The sequence below is a fragment of the Leptonychotes weddellii genome, chromosome 11 (assembly GCF_054177405.1).
Source record: "Leptonychotes weddellii isolate Sample4059 chromosome 11, ASM5417740v2, whole genome shotgun sequence".
NCBI lineage: Eukaryota > Metazoa > Chordata > Mammalia > Carnivora > Phocidae > Leptonychotes > Leptonychotes weddellii.
Window position 1 is genome coordinate 58600493 of NC_138379.1, and position 6080 is coordinate 58606572.

General features: G+C 39.8%; 1 long non-coding RNA gene across 1 annotated transcript in view; it reads left to right on the top strand.

The window, feature by feature from the left end:
- Nucleotides 1–6080, top strand: part of LOC145716254 (uncharacterized) — a 56089-nt gene that overhangs the window by 12267 nt on the left and 37742 nt on the right. The window lies entirely within an intron of this gene.

Consider the following 6080-nt stretch of genomic DNA (forward strand, 5'->3'; position numbering starts at 1 on the left):
GCAACCCTCAGTTTGTTTCCTGCAATTAAGAAAAGGGCTAGTATCCAAAATCTATAAAGAACTCATCAAACTCAACACCCAAAGAACAAAGAATCCAATCAAGAAATGGGCAGAAGACATGAACAGACATTTTTCCAAAGAAGACATCCAAATGGCCAACAGACACATGAAAAAGTGCTCAATATCGCTCGGCATCAGGGAAATCCAAATCAAAACCAGTCAGAATGGCTAAAATTAACAAGTCAGGAAACGACAGATGTTGGCGGGGATGCGGAGAAAGGGGAACCCTCCTACACTGTTGGTGGGAATGCAAGCTGGTGCAGCCACTCTGGAAAACAGTATGGAGGTTCCTCAAAAAGTTGAAAATAGAGCATCATTCTTTTTTTTTAAAGATTTTATTTATTTATTTGACAGAGAGAGTGAGAGCACAAGCAGGGGGAGCAGCAGAGGGAGAGAGAGAAGCAGGCTCCCTGCTGAGCAGGCAGCCCGATGTGGGGCTCAATCCCAGGACCCTGAGACCAATGACATGAGCCGAAGGCAGATGCTTAACCGTCTGAGCCACCCAAGTGCCCTGGAGTTAGCATCATTCATTTTTTTATTTTATTATGTTGTGTTAGTCACCATACAATTATTATGTTATCATTATGTTAGTCACCATACATCATTAGTTTTTGATGTAGTGATCCACGATTCATTGTTTTCGTGTAACACCCAGTGCTCCATGTAGTACATGCCCTCCTTAATACCCATCACTGGGCTAGACCATCCCCCACTCCCCTCCCTTCTAAAGCCCTCAGTTTGTTTCTCAGAGTCCATAGTCTCTCATGGCTCATCTCTCCCTCCGATTCCCCCCCTTCATTTTTCCCTCCCTTCTAATGTCTTCCATGCTATTCCTTACGTTCCACAAATAAGTGAAACCATATGATAATTGACTTTCTCTGCTTGACTTATTTCACTTAGCATAATCTCCTCCAGTCCCATCCATGTTGATGTAAAAGTTGGGTATTCTTCCTTTCTAATGTCTGAGTAATATTCCATTGTATATATGGACCACATCTTCTTTATCCATTCTTTTTTTTTTTTTTTAAAGATTTTATTTATTTATTTGAGAGAGAGAGCACATGAGAGGGGGGAGGGTCGGGAGGGTCAGAGGAAGAAGCAGACTCCCTGACGAGCAGGGAGCCTGATGCGGGACTCGATCCAGGGACTCCAGGATCATGACCTGAGCCGAAGGCAGTCGCTCAACCAACTGAGCCACCCAGGCGCCCTTCTTTATCCATTCTTATAATTAATTATTGAGTGTATTTAGAATTACTAAAGTGTAATTAGGAAGGTCATAGAATGTAAAATTAATAAAATTTGGGTATATGTACAGAGATGATTATATATACAGTGATAAACAAATTACACTATTCATATATCTTCTCCCATGGTCCAGCCTTTTCACTTTCCTTTGTTGATGGCTTTATTGGGCTCTCTCTTTCCTTTTATGAGATTTCTCATATGACTGGAGGTAAAAAAGGAAAAATCAGCAAAACACAGTAATTTTATTCAAAGTAGTAAGTGATTCTAGACACTACATAAGCCAAATTCTACAATATTAATATGGTTTTAGTCAAACCATGATTTGAAGGACGTTCATGCTTAGTTATGATTATTAATGTCCCAAAGTCCTTTTTATAATAGAATGGTACTTTCAAGATTCTAAGAGTACAGTTCAGGTAATTACCTTATTCTAGTATGATTTACTGTTTAAGTTGAATATGTGGAAACTGTTCCTTAGAATCCCTGATCTTATGTGTCTATTGATTAACTTCATTGCAAGTCAGCCTATTTGTTGTTCTGTGGAGTGGGCTGTGGTGGGGGGGGGAGCAGGGAATGAGCGCTTTAGCAGCCTTGGGAAATATGCTCCTGTGTGCTTGCAGGCTAATGTTTATCAAGTTGATAAAACTTGAATGAGGCTAGTAAAAGGATAACAGTCTTTAGCGAAAAGATTTTACACTTTCCTTATAGGATGTTGAGCTCCAAATGCTCCAAAACAATCTGGAAAAAGACATGAGAGCCTCATGAATTTTTGTGGAGTCTGGGAACAAAATAAGTTTGACATTTTCAGCGTTTAATTGAGACCATATCCCTCCCCCGGGCCTGTGCTTTTCATCTGCATTTAAGAGACACTCCTTTCCAGTTCATCAGAGTGTCAGAAACTCATAGCATCTTATAGGTAGAAAGAATCTTAGGGACCACCCCTCCATCTCTGTACCCAGTACAGTAATCCCTGCCACTATGTTCATGAGTATCCATTCCACTTTATTTGAATATCCACAAATAGGCACTTTATTCTTTCCTTGGGCTACCCATTCATTATTAAAGGGTCTAATTATTATTGCCTCCATATAAATGTCTAGTACCATTGAATGTGCATTGATAACCCAATTCCTAAGTGTTAGTGACAGTGGCATCATTCCAGAGAGTATTTTCATTAAAAAAAAAAAAAAGCTTCCAGAACACAAAATACTTTAACATAGCAAAAAATATAAAAGAGTAATAGCAGGCATCAATAGGGATTATATTAGGGTCCTACTGCCCTCTGGAGCCTCTCAGTTCTTACTATGTAAAGAACTCCTAGTCTGTCTTGTGGCCAATCCTTGACACCTTCTCCTGCCACCCTGTTTTAGTTACACTCTCACCATGGTGGAATGTAGTAACAGAAATTATTACCATAATTATTACAGTAAGGGCCCCTTAAGAACCTAGAAATGTAATTGGTAACTAGTGAGAAACTAACATTCCCCATCCTACTAAATTCTTAAAAAATGGCAGCAAGGCAAAAAAGTATGCCTTGTTAGAAGCCTTGAAATAATGAATGCTGAAAAATATGCATAGCAGTGTACTCATTGATTTAGTCCTTCAACAAATGTTTATTAAGCAGCTAATATGTGCCACATGTTAAGCATGGTGCTGAGATATAATGATGAGCAAAACCAGTCATGCCTCTGTGGTAGTAGAGTGCAAGTCTAGAAGGGAAACCAGATACTCATTTTAAAAATTAGAAGCAAATGTGAAATTATACCTGAGTTTTGTAGTCTCAAAAAGTGATTTTTGCATGTTGAGGTGATTCAGGGAAAGCGACTCTGAGGATTTGCTTGGTCTGAGATCTGAAGAAGACTAAAAGCATATTAGGAAAAAAGTGGAGGGCAGGGGTATGGGAAAGCTTTTCATTCCATGAAGGTAGCAGCATGTTCAAAGGCCTCGTGTTTGTTTGGAACATGGCACATTTGGGAAATGAAAGAGTAGTGCATTTGAAGAACAGAAATTGAGTAGGATCATAGTGCCTGATGAGGCCTTTCTTTGGTGAAAGTCACATGTTCATTTCATCTTGACCCAATTTTTACTGTCTCTATTGAGTTGGTAGTTCTTGGAGGTTATTCATCTATCCAATTGAATAGTTGGGATCTCTCTCTCTCTCTCTCTCACCTCTAGGAACCATAAGTCCATAGACAAAAAATTAGAGATCATTCTATCCCGAGCTAGAAAATAGATATTTCTAGTTCCAGTCCTTATAGATTCATGGTGACTGCCTGTAATCACATTATGACAGGGATTCTGAGTCATGTCTTTGTCAAGTCCCTTCTTCCCCTTCTCCTGTGCTCAGTCTCTAACTCAATTCTAGTGTTTGGCTATTCTACTTTCCTCCTTTGTCTTGGAAACCAAGAAAGGCTCTGTTCTTCTGATGCTGAAAAGTACTTTGAGATACACTTTCCCCTTGTACATTAACAGTGGAAGAGTCCATTCATGGCATTTACACTGGTGGGTGGTTCTGCCTGGAGTGAATTCTAGAGCTCTTTCTTCTTTTTCAGCTTTTTTTTTTTTTTGCATCAATCGACCTTTAATGGAGAGCTTGTTTGGAGGTTCTAGCAGGGGAGCGCAGCTACTCCTATACCCTTGACCAAAGAACGGTCCTCCTCTATCCGGGAAGGTCGTCCTCTTCGACCGAGCACGCAGCTTCGGGAGGGACACACATGGAGCAGTGAGGGAGGAAGGGGACACCCGCCTAGCCAGCCAGATCAGCCGAATCAACCCTGGCGATCAATGGGGTGACAGATGTCTCAGCCAGATCGCCCTCACATTCTCTTTTTCAGCTTTTAAAAACAATTTCGTATGGCCTGGTGCTTTGCAAATCCATGCACAATTTAGGCAAATGTGTACACTTGCTTTAGAAATTTGAAAGGAAACCCTTCCATTTATCAACATTTCTGCTGCTTTTCAGTTTCTTTAAAAGAGAACAACAACAACAAACCTACAGAAGAAATTAAAAAACCTATCTTGACACTATTCAATATTAACTTCAAGAACTTCAGGTTTTTAAGTTCTGGGAAATCTGGCCACAGAACTTCATTTCACATATTGCATGCTACCCAAGAAAATGAAATATTTAGAAGGTGGAGATTGCTGGAGGCATGAAAAATACCAGTGTTTGCAAAAACTTATAATAGTAAAATATTTACAGTCTTCCCAAATGGAATATTAATAAAAGTATCAGCAGGTAGAGCTTTGGGGTCAGATCTGAAGTCATATTGGCTATTCCATGATTTTTGACATATAGGAGAAGTTACCAAGAATGATGCCAATTTTTATTTATGGTTTATGTTAGTCTTTGGGCAAGTTTGAAGAATTATTTTATTTTATTTTTTTTAAAGATTTTATTTATTCATTTGAGACACAGAGATACAGAGAGAGAGAGAGCATGAGCAGTGGGAGAGGCAGAGGGAGAGGAAGAAGCAGACTCCCCGCTGAGTCAGGAGCCAGATGTGGGGCTTGATCCCAGGACCCTGGGATCATGACCTGAGCCGAAGGCAGACGCTTAACCATCTGAGCCACCCAGGCGCCCCTGAAGAATTATTTTAAATGTGTATTGGCATATGTTCATTCTATTTACTTTAAGTGTATTGAACTTCCCAACTGATGAAAAGAATATATCCTTCTAAGCTATAGAGTAACTCAGATGTCTGTACTTAAAAGGCAAAAGCAAGATTAGTAAGATCAGCTTCAAATAAAAGATATATACGGAGTCTTTCCACAAGCATGTAAACTATTAATGAATCACTCTTGTGCCTGATACAAAGTAAGATAAAGCCAATCTGGTTGCACAGCAGAGGAATATGCTAGCTCTGTTGAGTGCCTAATATGAGTGCCTAATGTGTGTCTATTTGCTGCATACTTTGTACATATTAGGCTCTTTAATATTCACAAAGAAACTTCACAGGGAATGCCAGCCGGATTACAAAGAAGGAAATTGAAGGCCAATAGGATAAATCACTTGTGCAACATGCACATTGGAGATTTGAACCCATGTCTGTCTGACTTAGAGATGCCTTCTCTGTTTTCCACAGCCTGGAAGTATTGGTTGAAAAGACAACTAATTCTCTGTACTTTTTCTGTTTCCTAGCTCAACACCCACAGGAGACCTCTGCTTTGGAAATTTTTCAGCAACTGTGTTTTGTGATTAATGGAGACTTGGAGTCTTCAACTCTTCTGTCATAACTCTCAGCAGAGAGCAATATGTTTGATGTAATGTGTTTGCACGCAATTTGAAATGGTTTTCTTTCTTCTAGATGTGTTGACCCAGATTCCAGCAAACACTCTCTCCTGATTTCAAATCAGATATTACCTCTTCATAATGTATCACTTTTGGTACAGACATCTTGTGGTCTAGAGTATGAGAGACTCTTACAAAAAGTGTCTGGAGGAGGATTTAATGGCCCCTCTGCATGGTCTCCTTCTAAATGTCTGAGTGGAAATGGAAGGTCAGAGAGCTTGTGACTCAGCAGTGGTCACACAGCTGGTGAGTGGCTGAACCAGGATTTTATTTTATTTTTTTTAAATTTTTTATTGTTATGTTAATCACCATACATTACATCATTAGTTTTTGATTTAGTGTTCCATGATTCATTGTGCATAACACCCAGTGCTCCATGCAGAACGTGCCCTCTTTAATACCCATCACCAGGCTAACCCATCCTCCCACCCCCTTCCCCTATAGAACCCTCAGTTTGTTTTTCAGAGTCCATCGTATCTCATGG